Here is a 12,190-nt window from a genome sequence, read left to right on the forward strand (position 1 = left end):
CACTGCACAAACATCTCCGGGCAGGCAGCCTCACCAGTGGGGATGCCTTTGATCAAACCGTGGGCTCTTCATATATCTGGAATCTAGAGAAATGGTACTGATGAACCTATCTGCAAGGCAGGAATAAAGGTGCATGTGTAGAGAGCGGACTTGTGGACATGTCAAGGGAAGGAGAAGGTGGGACAAATCGAAATAGTCTCACTGACATACATGCACTACCACGTGCAAAAGAGCTAGCTGGTGTGAATGTGCTGCCAACACGGGCGCTCAGCCCAGGGCTCGGAGGCAGCCTAGAGGCCGGGGTGATGGGGGATGAGAGGCAGGGTCAAGAGGGCAGGGACATGTGTACACACAGCTGATCCACGCTGCTGGACAGCAGAAACCGACGCAACATTGGAAAGCAATTATCCTCCACTTAAAAATAACTTTTAAAAAATATAGGCTTTTCTATTTAAATATTCATTACTGGATTAATTCATTTAGGCGTGTATACAATTATTCAGTAAAAAACAATGTTCAGAAATGCCATCCCCTGAAAGACAGCAGGACAAATTTTATCTCATGCTGCTTTTGAAGATATCTGTTATATATCTTAAAATCTCTTTTGCTGTTCTTTCAGCTTTGTTTCCTCAGACGGTGGTTCTCTGTTTGGGTGGTTTTTTCTCAAGCCTTTGGTGGCGTTTCATTCTCTGCATATGGGATTGCTCAGGAGCCCCTGCTCATTCCCCGGGAAAGGCTGAGGCTGAATTTGCTGTCTTCCATGATTGCGGGTGAGGGACATGAACAGAGGAGCAAATTGGCGCTGGTCATCCACATAGTGTTACTTGCTCATTCAGGTCCAGCTCTTTGCAACCCCATGGTCGGTAGCCCACCAGGCTCTTCTGCTCATGGAACTCTCCGGGCAAGACAGCTGGAGTGGGTAGCCATCTCCTCCTCCAGGGATCTTCCTGACCCAGGGATCGAACCCAAGTCTACTGCATTGTACGCCGATTCTCTACCATCAGAGCCACAAGGGAAGCCCATTTGTCCAGATAAGCAGCTTCTAATTCACCCTGGGACCTCCAGTAGCTCCCATGCTTTCTCCGAACTTTGGGTGCATCTTCCAACGCTGCCTGCAATGGCCCAGCCAGGATCACCTTGGTGACTGTCCGGAGTCCCCATCCTATTCTTTATCTTCAGATCAGTTCAGTCGCTCAGTTGTGTCCAACTCTTTGTGACCCCATGGACTGTAGCACGCCAGGCCTCTCTGTCCATCACCATCTCCCAGAGTTCCCTCAAACTCATGTCCATTGAGTCGGTGATGCCATCCAGCCATCTCATCCTCTGTCGTCCCCTTCTCTTCCTGCCCTCAATCTTTCCCAGCATCAGGGTCTTTTCAAATGAGTCAGCTCTTTACATCAGCTGGCCAAAGTACTGGAGTTTCAACTTCAACATCAGTCCTTCCAATGAACATCCAGGACTGATCTCCTTTAGGATGGACTGGTTGGATCTCCTTGCAGTCCAAGGGGCTCTCAAGAGTCTTCTCCAACACCACAGTTTAAAAGCATCAATTCTTCTGCATTCAGCTTTCTTTATAGTCCAACTCTCACATCCATACATGACTACTGGAAAAACCATAGCCTTGACTAGACAGACTTTTGTTGGCAAAGTAATGTCTCTGCTTTTCAATATGCTGTCTAGGTTGGTCATAACTTTCCTTCCAAGGAGTAAGCATCTTTTAATTTCATGGCTGCAGTCACCATCTGCAGTGATTTGGGAGCCAAAAAAATAAAGTCAGCCACTGTTTCCACTGTTTCCCCATCTATTTCCCATGGAGTGATGGGACCAGATGCCATGATCTTTGTTTTCTGAATGTTGATCTTTAAGCCAACTTTTTCACTCTCCTCTTTCACTTTCATCAAGAAGCTCTTTAGTTCTTCTTCACTATCTGCCATAAGAGTGGTGTCATCTACATATCTGAGGTTATTGATATTTCTCCCGGCAATCTGGATTCCAGCTTGTGCTTCTTCCAGCCCAGCATTTCTCATGATGTACTCTGCATAGAAGCTAAATAAGCAGGGTGACAATATACAGCCTTGACATACTCCTTGTCCTATTTGGAACCAGTCTGTTGTTCCATGTCCAGTTCTAACTGTTGCTTCCTGACCTGCATATAGGTTTCTCAAGAGGCAGGTCAGGTGGTCTGGTATTCCCATTTCTTTCAGAATTTTCCAGTTTGTTGTGATTCACATAGTCAAAGGCTTTGGTATAGTCAATAAAGCAAAAATAGATGTTTTTCTGGAACTCTCTTGCTTTTTCGATGATCCAGCGGATGTTGGCAATTTGATCTCTGGTTCCTCTGCCTTTTCTAAAACCAGCTTGAACATCTGGAAGTTCACAGTTCACGTCCTGTTGAAGCCTGGCTTGGAGAATTTTGAGCGTGACTTTACTAGCGTGTGAGAGGAGTGCAGTTGTGGGTGGTTTGAGCATTCTTTGGCATTCTTGATCTTCATTCAGTCTCAAATAGTCACAGCCTCTGTGGCAGAATGTTCATGTCATGGATTCACTGAACTGCTTTCCCTCACAAGCTGCTTCAGTCTGCTCTTGTCTTCCAGGAATGCCTCTGCATTTCAGGTCCACTGAGGAGCCTCTTTCTTAGTTTCTAGCAGTTATGCTGGTAGGAGTGAGACACAGTGCAACCAACTTGGAAAGGAGTTGAGTAGTTTCTTGCAGAATTAAACAAAGACATAGCCTTTGACGCACTCCTTGTCATAACCTGAGAGAAGTGAAAACATACATTTAAAAAGACTTGCATCTCGGTGGGCACAGAAGCCATGTACACAGTGTCCCAGACTGGGAACAACCCCAAAGTCCTTTGACAGGAAAACCGATAAACATATCATGGTATATTCATACGAGGAATGAATGAGCAACTGTCATTCAACTGCTCAGTCGTGTCCGACTCTTTGGGACCCCATGAACTACAGCGTGCCAGGCGCCTCCGTCCTTCACTGTCTCCCAGAGTCAAACTCATGTCCATTGAGTCAGTGCGATGAATACTACTGATCAATACAACAAAATGCCAATACATGCACGACATGGATGAATCTCACCTTGAGACCATATATTGATTATATATCGACTGACAGACGTCAGACACAAAAGAGGACCTACTGTATAATTCCATTAATATAAAGTTCAAAAACAAGCAATGCCACTTTATGGTGATAGATACCAGAACAAAGGGTGCCTTTGGTGGAGGCTTAGGGTGGGCTAGACACACCATGGAGGGATGGAAACAGTCCATCTCTTAACTGAAGTCTAAGCTACACAGAGGTCCATCTAGGCAGGGCTATGGTTTTTCCAGTGGTCATGTATGGATGTGAGAGTTGGACTTTAAAGAAAGCTGAATGCAGAAGAATTGATGCTTTTAAACTGTGGTGTTGGAGAAGACTCTTGAGAGCCCCTTGGACTGCAAGGAGATCCAACCAGTCCATTCTAAAGGAGATCAGTCCTGGGTGTTCTTTGGAAGGACTGATGTTGAAGTTGAAACTTCAATACTTTGGCCAGCTAATGTGAAGAGCTGACTCATTTGAAAAGACCCTGATGCTAGGAAAGATTGAAGGCAGGAGGAGAAGGGGATGACAGAGGATGAGATGGTTGGATGGCATCACTGACTCGACAGACATGGGTTTGGGTGGACTCCGGGAGTTGGAGATGGACAGGGAGGCCTGGTGTGCTGCGGTTCATGGGGTCGCAAATACTCAGACACAACTCAGCAACTGAACTGAACTGAACTGAAGCTACACAAGTGCATACAAGCTTGAAAACCCACTCAGTCATGCAATAATAATCTGTGCACTTCACTGAATGCAAATGAACCATCTACTTTTAAAAGTTTGAAAATAAGATACTATTTTTGAGTACCAAATTTGCAGAGTTTATTTTTAATTATTTTTTTTCAAAGCTGACATGAGAGCACGAACACATTTATCGTCCTGCACTGCTGGGAAGCTGCTGCTGCTAAGTCGCTTCAGTCGTGTCCGACTCTGTGCGACCCCATAGACGGCAGCCCACCAGGCTCCGCCGTCCCTGGGATTCTCCAGGCAAGAGCACTGGAGGGGTTGCCATTTCCTTCTCCAGTGCTGGGAAGATAAACAGCAAAAAAGGTGAAGAAGATTCCATTATATTCTGATGCTTTGAAAATGCATAAGATAAATATAATACATGCTCTCAGTTTCAGTTAATTACAATATTTCACTCACCACCCCTCAGCTGTGTCAGGAAGCAGGACTGACTTTCTCAGAATACTATATTTAGACCCATATTTAGACCTAATATTTAAGGTAACAGTGAATAGAGACACGCGCCACCTTGACACACAATATCAGCTGTCATTTTACACATCCATACAACCAGAAAGTAACTGTCTTTGCCTCCAGCAAAGATACAAAGGGCAGGAGGAATGAGATGATTATCTCTGGAAACCTCTCCAGGACCAAGCAGCTTCTTCTTCAGAAAAGAATGCATGACTCATTTCATCAGTCAAGCATGCCTTCAACTGCCAAGAGAAAAATCTAAATTCCGTAATCACAAAAGCCATCTCAAGCTCTTTCTTCTCTGCTCAAAAAGCTAAGTATAGCCCAAGAGGAAGCCTTCGGCGACGTCGTGGTGATGGTAAACGGGGTCTTCCAGGCGGTCTACACGCTGACCCCCTCTGGACTGGACCACCTGACCTTTGGAGATCATGAAGGAACAGCGTAGGGATGTTCTGCCAACTCCTGAAAGACGCTGCAGTGAGGGAGGAGGGGAGGCAGCTGTGGGCAGCGACAGGGACCGCCCTCCACAGCCATTCCAGCACTCAGGCAACTCTGGGCGGGTGAGCAGCTAAAACCCAAGGGCAATTCCCCCTTTTTGGCCTCCTCAGCACCCCTGTTTCTTCTATTGTTTCTCAAACACCTCAGCACCTTTGTCATCAGTTTTCTAGATTAAATATCTCCTGTTGAAACACTTGGCTTATCTCTGTGTTGCTGATTTGTTGTTGTTGTGATTCAGTAGCTAAGTCATGCCCAACTCTTTGAGACCCCGTAAAATGCCAGCCTTCCCTGTCCTTTACTATCTCCTGGAGTTTGCTCGAACTCACGTCCACTAAGCCAATGATGCCACCCAACCATCTCATCCTGTTGTCCCCTCTTCTCATCCTGACCTCAATCCTTCCCAGCATCAGGGTCTTTTCAAATGAGTCAGCTCTTCGCATCAGGTGGCCAAAGTATTGGAGCTTCAGCATCAGTCCTTCCAATGAACACCCAGGACTGATCTCCTTTAGGACTGACTGGTTTGATCTCCTTGCAGTCCAAGGGAGAAGGAAACTCAAGAGTTTCCTCCAGCACCACAGTTCAAAAGCATCAAATCTTTGGTGTTCAGCCTGCTTTATGGCCCAACTCTCACATCCATACATGACTACCGGAAAAACCATAGCCTTGAGTAGACGGACCCTTGTCAGCAAAGTGATATCTCTGCTTCTTAATATGTTGTCTAAGTTTGTCATTCTTTTCTTCCAAGGAGCAGGCATCTTTTAATATTATGGCTGCAGTCACTGTCCGCAGTGATTTTGGAGCCCAAGAAAGTAAAGTCTATCACTGTTTCCACTTTCCCCTCTCCTATTTGCCATGAACTGATGGGACTTAATGTCATGATCTTCATTTTTTGAAGGTTGAGTTTTAAGCCAGCTTTTTCACTCTCCTGTTTCACCTTCATCAAGAGCCTCTTTAGTTCCTCTCCACTTTCTGCCATTAGGGTGGTGTCATCTGCATATCTGAGATTGGTGCTCTTGATTCCAGCTTGTGTGTTCCTGACTGGACCTGCACCAGGAGTGAGTCCAAAGACTGAGATGACCAGCTAACAGCTTTGACTTGAGCACAGTGATGGGATCGGCGCTGGTGGGCAATGGGAGACTGGCAGTCAGGGCAAAGCAGCAGCAGCAGTTCGGCCGTGGCCAGCATCTGTGCTGCCTGGGACGCAGGATGCACTTGAAGGTTGAGGAGTGCACACAGTGGTTGCACTTGACCCTGACGGTAGAGACACTGGTGACAGTGGAAAGGCAGGAGATGGGGGCCTCTGCACAGTGGGGAGCGAGCGGATGGAGGGAAAACAACAGGCTCAGAGATCAGAACGCTCGGCTCAAGAAGAGTCAGAGCCGGCGGCACCCTCCACCATGGCCCTGAAAGACCATCAGGACCCTCAGAGTTGCGGCCCTGGAACAGCTGGAACCAGCCCCCAAAGCTGCTTCCCAAGGCTGCGGAACCATAGAGGACACAGGATTCACCGCCTTGCCAGCACTCGGATGGAGAGCCGGGCCACGGATGGGGAGGAAACAGAACCCGGATGACTGAGACTGGGGGGGACTCCGGAAGCTTTGAGAACCTAGAACCCTAACTGCCTTTGCCTGCCGAGGGAGTTTCACCACACCTGAATAAGGATACTAACTCCTACGCCTGGAAAGTGTTAGTCGATCAGTCATGTTCAACTCTTTTCGACCCCGTGGACTGTAGCCCACCAGGCTCCTCTGTCCACGGGATTTTCCAGGCAAGAATACTGGAGTGGGTCACCATTCCCTTCTCCAGGGGATCTTCCTGACGCAGACATCAAGCCCAGGTCTCCTGCATTGGCAGGTAGATTCTCTACCATCTGAGCCACGAGGGAAGCCATTCTGTGCCTGGAGGCCCCATGCTAATCATACCCAAGGAAGTCCTCCCCAACACTCCCCTTCCCCCAGACCAGAGCCCAGCTCACCCCAAGGGAACACGTGTCAGGTCTGATCCAAGAGGAGAGAGCCTTCACTCTGGGAGAAAGCAGCAAAGCCCTGCCCTGTTTTGGCACAACCGACAGCATGTGGATGAGGCATCTGGCTAAGGCACCAGGCCCGGGGTCCAGGCTCCCTCGCCACCACCTCCTGTGAGCCTGGCAAGAGCTCACTGCTGTGACTTCAGAGTCTGTGCTGTAAAATGGAAAGCTGAGTTTTCAATTAAGTGATAAATCCTTCTGCATCCATCGTGGGTCTTGGGTAAGTGCAGAGCACTACATGGAATATTCCTGGATGTCCTCAAGCTCTTTCCTTTAGAGCTTTCTAGAGCAACTTTCTAGGGAGCACTCAGAGGGTAATAAATACGTCCTCCCCAGAAGCCCGGCTCCAGGAGGGCAGGACTCGTGCACTGTGGTCTCTGCAGTAACTGCACGCAGAGGGTGCTCATAGAGCGACGGTGTGGCACCATCTGTCCAGGTTGAACCTGGGCTTCACTGACCATTCACTGCATCATTTTGGACCAGGTACTTAATTTCTCTATAAAGTAAGGCTAAACATGCTGCCTACTTAAGAGGTGTAAGGTCCCATCACTTCATGGCAAATAGATGGGGAAACAATGGAAACAGTGAGTGACTTTACTTTGTTGGGCTCCAAAATCACTGCAGATGGTGACTTCAGCCATGAAATTAAAAGATGCTTGCTCCTTGGAAGAAAAGTTATGACCAATCTAGACAGCATATTAAAAAAAACAGAGACATTACTTTGCCAACAAAAGTCCGTCTAGTCAAAGCTAGGGTTTTTCCAGTGGTCATGTATGGATATGAGAGTTGTACTATAAAGAAAGCTGAATGTTGAAAAATTGATGCCTTTGAACTGTGGTGTTGGAGAAGACTCTTGAGAGTCCCTTTGATGACAAGGAGATCCAACTAGTCCATTTTAAAGGGAATCAGTCTTGAATATTCATTGGAAGGACTGATGCTGAAGCTGAAACTCCAATACTTTGGCCACCTCATGTGAAGAACTGACTCATTGGATAAGACTCTAATGCTGAGAAAGATTGAAGGCATGAGGAGAAGGGGACGACAGAGGATGAGATGGTTGGATGGCATCACCAACTCATGGACATGAGTTTGAGTAAGCTCCAGGAGTTGGTGATGGACAGGGAGGCCTGGCGTGCTGCAGTCCATGTGGTCGCAAACAGTCGGACACAACTGAGCAAACTGAACCGGACTGAAGATTAAGTGAATTAAGATTCAGATCACATAGTGCTTGGGATGCCACAAGCTATGAATTGCCATGGAAGTGCTGGCTTTGATGACGGGTGGAAAAACGAAGGCCATAGGTCATGTGTCCAGTGACATCAGTGATCAACACTATGCTGCCTTGCAGTGAATTGTTTTAGCAAACAAATGTGTTTGACTTTTGGTCGTGATCTCAACACCTCCGTTCAAGGGAATAAACAATGCGCATGACTCGGGTGCAGACATTCTGAGCTGGTCTGGTTGGTGCCTTTTTTAGACTAGACTCCAAAAGAAATAGGACCAGCTGGAAAAAATCGATACAGCCCTTTGAGACAAAAAAAAATAAATGGTCAAACCCGGTTCTGCATCCTTTTATAAAAACCGCCACTGGAGAGAGCTGGCCCCGACATCACCGATTCGAAGGCTCATGGGCAGGTCATTGGCAGTGCAGTTCCTGGATGACCGACGACCACCGTGATAACCAGCTTCCCTTCCTCCCTCCCTTTCTTCCCTTCGAGGCAGACTGGCCTCGGCTCTCTCTGCGGATATTCCCTAGCCGTTCCCCTCCCCATCCCATCACTGCTTGTGACAGAGAAGGAACTCCGGACCCACAGTTGTCCTTAGAGTTTATCTTCTTTTGCTAAATGCTCACAATTCATCTGTCCTAATGGTGTAAACTTAATCTCTGCTGCTGCTGCTGCTGCTAAGTTGCTTCAGTTGTGTCCGACTCTGTGTGACCCCATAGACAGAAGCCCACCAGGCTCCCCCGTCCCTGGGATTCTTCAGGCAAGAACACTGGAGTGGGTTGCTGTTTCCTTCTCCAGTGCATGAGAGTGAAAAGTCAAAGTGAAGTTGCTCAGTCGTGTCCGACCCTCAGAGACCCCATGGACTGCAGCCTTCCAGGATTCTCCATCCATGGGATTTTCCAGGCAAAGTACTGGAGTGGGGTGCCATTGCCTTCTCCATAACTTAATCTCTAATAAGGTAATTTTTAAAAACTTGTTAACTTTTTTTTTCATTTTAACTACAACATATTCCTTTTCAGAGTGTTGGAAAATCAAATAAACAGGAAAAAATTTAACAACAAAGTGTAACCTCTACACACTGCTAGGCTGGATAGTTACCCAGTAATTCTTCTAACATAGAACCTTCTAGAATCTCCTGGGATAAGAAGGAAAGGGTCCTTCTTCCCATTGCTGCCTTTACCATGCAGTCACTGAAGCAAGTCTCTGGGTCCATTGACTGGAGGGTTGAGGGGAGAGTAAGTTGAGAATACCTACCTGTACTAATGTAATAATTGTTACCATTTCAATTTTCCTCCTTCAGTCTTTCTTCCTAAACATAGCTTTATGTAGCTGTAGCTATAGTGTGGATATAACTTTTCACTCTCCTTTCTTACTTGAAATTATTATTAAGTTCATCATAAATATTTTCATTTTGTCATATAATCTCCATAGCTATAAGGTTATTGCTGCATACTATTCTCTCAAGTGGATTAGGTATAATAGGTAAGATGACCACAATCTCACCTGCCAGTCAGTCCTGCTTTGGCCTCTTCCTTCAGCATCAGTATTAAATGAGGTCCCAGGTGGCTCAGACGGTAAAGCGTCTGCCTACAATGTGGGAGACCCGGATTCAATCCCTGGGTTGGGAAGATCTCCTGGAGAAGGAAATGGCAACCCACTCTAGTATTCTTGCCTGGAGAATACCATGGATGGAGGAGCCTGGTGGGCTACAGTCCATGGGGTCACAAAGAGTCGGAGGACATGACCGAACTACTTCACTTTTTTTCACTTTCACTTTTACTTTAAAAAAGAACAAAAAAAGCTGCATTCAGAGAATAAATTATATGATCACTCTAATAATCTTCCCAACAGCTGCCTGGGATTTCAGTTAAACCATTCCCAAACCACATAGGATGACACCCCTGCTTCAGGTGAGGCCTCCCCCAAGGCCCGCTAGTCTGCCGGGAGGACAGTCACATCTACAGAGGCTTTCTCACCTCCAGCTCCAGAACAGGACCGATACTCAACCCAAGCAAAAACCCTGTAGTGCAAGGTAGTCTAGGGCAGCTGGTCAACCCCAGCACAGGACTCGGGGTCACGGGGTCAGGGTGTAAGGCCCAGCACAGGGCTGAGCTGGGCCAGCTGCTGAGCTTCTTTGAAACAGCTTATTCATCAATAAAATGGATCAGATAAAACCTGAGATGGCGTCTCTGGCCATAAAATGATAAAACGAGATGCTTGCCTGTCCCCACCAGCATCACCACCAGATCTTCTAACATTCCATCTTCCCACAGGTTAAATGAACTCAGTATATTTACAGACAGACCCTGTCATCTTCCTGCTCCACTTCTCTTTAAAAATCAGAGCTGGATAGAATGGGGGTCACAAAAATGTCCAGGAGACCTGGACAACTACATCGCAGTCAGTTACAGCGAGACTGGTCACCAGCCACTGGTCTCGCTTGGGCAGAAGCTCTTGCCCAGTCCCACCCACTGAAAAACCAGCCTCCACGGAGACGCACCTTTGTACCTCGTCCCTATCCAGGGACCATGTCCCAGGGTGCATGCGCTTGCCCCAAGCCAGTGAGGACTTGCCAGCACCCTGCTCTGCTGGGAGACAACCCCAGAAAACCCAACTGCAGACCATCAGATCTGTACTTAGTTCCGGGGTGGTCTGAAAAGTTACTTTTCACAGCGAAAAATTTTAACAATTTGGAAAAAGTGAAAATGGTAGAGACATTTAGAAACAATCATCATGATGATGTTAGAATGAACAGGCTGGGCAGATGAATTTAGAGGACGAATTTAGAGGGTCCTCGAGATAAATGAAAGCCAAACCAGAAACAGCGGCGAAGTCTGGAGTCAGCCCTGAGCCATCTATCTGGGTTTTCGGGAGTTGGGGGGTGGGGTGGCGGGGTGGATTCCTTCTACTTTCAAAGCTCAGTCGGTAAAGAGACTGCCTGCAATGCAGGAGACCTGGGTTTGATTCCTGGGTCGGGAAGATCCCCTGGAGCAGGAAATGGCAACCCACTCCAGTATCCTTGCCTGGAGAGTCCCATGGACAGAGGAGCCTGGCTGGCAAGAGTTGGGCACAACGGAGCGACTAGGAGCACACACACCTCCTGCACCGCGGGGCTCGTCACCGCCCCACCCGGTTCCCGATTGCGCAGCCGGGCCACGCACACCAGGCCTGGCCCGCGCGGCAGCGCGATCGCTGCAAACATTGCCTCCACGGCTTCTCTGGTTGGTCCAGCTTTGGGGGCTTTTTGCTTGAAATTTCACCAGATAAAAATACTTTTCAGTGGGTTCAAGGCAGAAAGAGGGGAGGGATGAACGCGCCCAAGTTGAGGGAGGCTTCCCACACTTTCCGCTGCCGGTCCCGAGGTCACCCGCGGGTACCGGAGTCCGGGACCTACCCCAGCACCGGCGGGCGCCAGCTTCGGACGCAAAAGCCAGTGATCAGAGGTCCCTTCCTTCCCCTTTCGGAACGCAGCACCTCTGTGGCGTGGAGGGGACGAGAGAAGCCGGGCCGGGACGCAGGAGTCAATTCATGAAAAGGTCATCTTCCGAAGTCCTGGGCGTGGTGGGGGCGGGGGGCGGCTACTCTTTAGGGGCTCGCGGCGCTCACGCTCCCCAAGCCTACTTCCCAGTCCCGATTCTCTGATCGGTCTTTGGGAAAGCGCTGGTTCCGCAGACCCGGGTCCCAGATTGCCTTGTGGGACCCCAGGCTTCATCTGCGACGAGGGAATCAGTAAACGGGTTGCTTTCCATCCTTTCCCCGACGTCCTCTTCCCCTCGGGATTGTTCGAACCAGGGGAAGCGAGGTCGGAGGTAGGTCCCCGGCCGGTGGCCGAGCCTGGATCCCGGGGCGGGAAAACTGGGGGCCTCCGAGACCCCGAGTGCGCGCCCACACACGCCCCTTGTCTCCCTACTTCGCATCCTCGTTCCGGGTCTGCCGGGCTCCGCGCGCGGCGCCCCCGCAGCCGGGCTCCCGGTGTGGCCGGCGCGCGCGGTTGTCTCCCCCCAGCGGCCGTGCGCTTGTAGTCGCCGGAGCCGGGCGGGCGGCTGAGGGGAGCGGAGAGGCTCGGCTCAGGCAGGCCCACGGCCCCGCCCCGCGCCCCCCCCCCGCCCGGGCCGGCAGGACCGCCCCCTCCGCGCCGCGCG

Source organism: Oryx dammah, unplaced genomic scaffold (genome assembly GCF_014754425.2).
Source record: "Oryx dammah isolate SB20612 unplaced genomic scaffold, SCBI_Odam_1.1 HiC_scaffold_20, whole genome shotgun sequence".
Classification (NCBI taxonomy): domain Eukaryota; kingdom Metazoa; phylum Chordata; class Mammalia; order Artiodactyla; family Bovidae; genus Oryx; species Oryx dammah.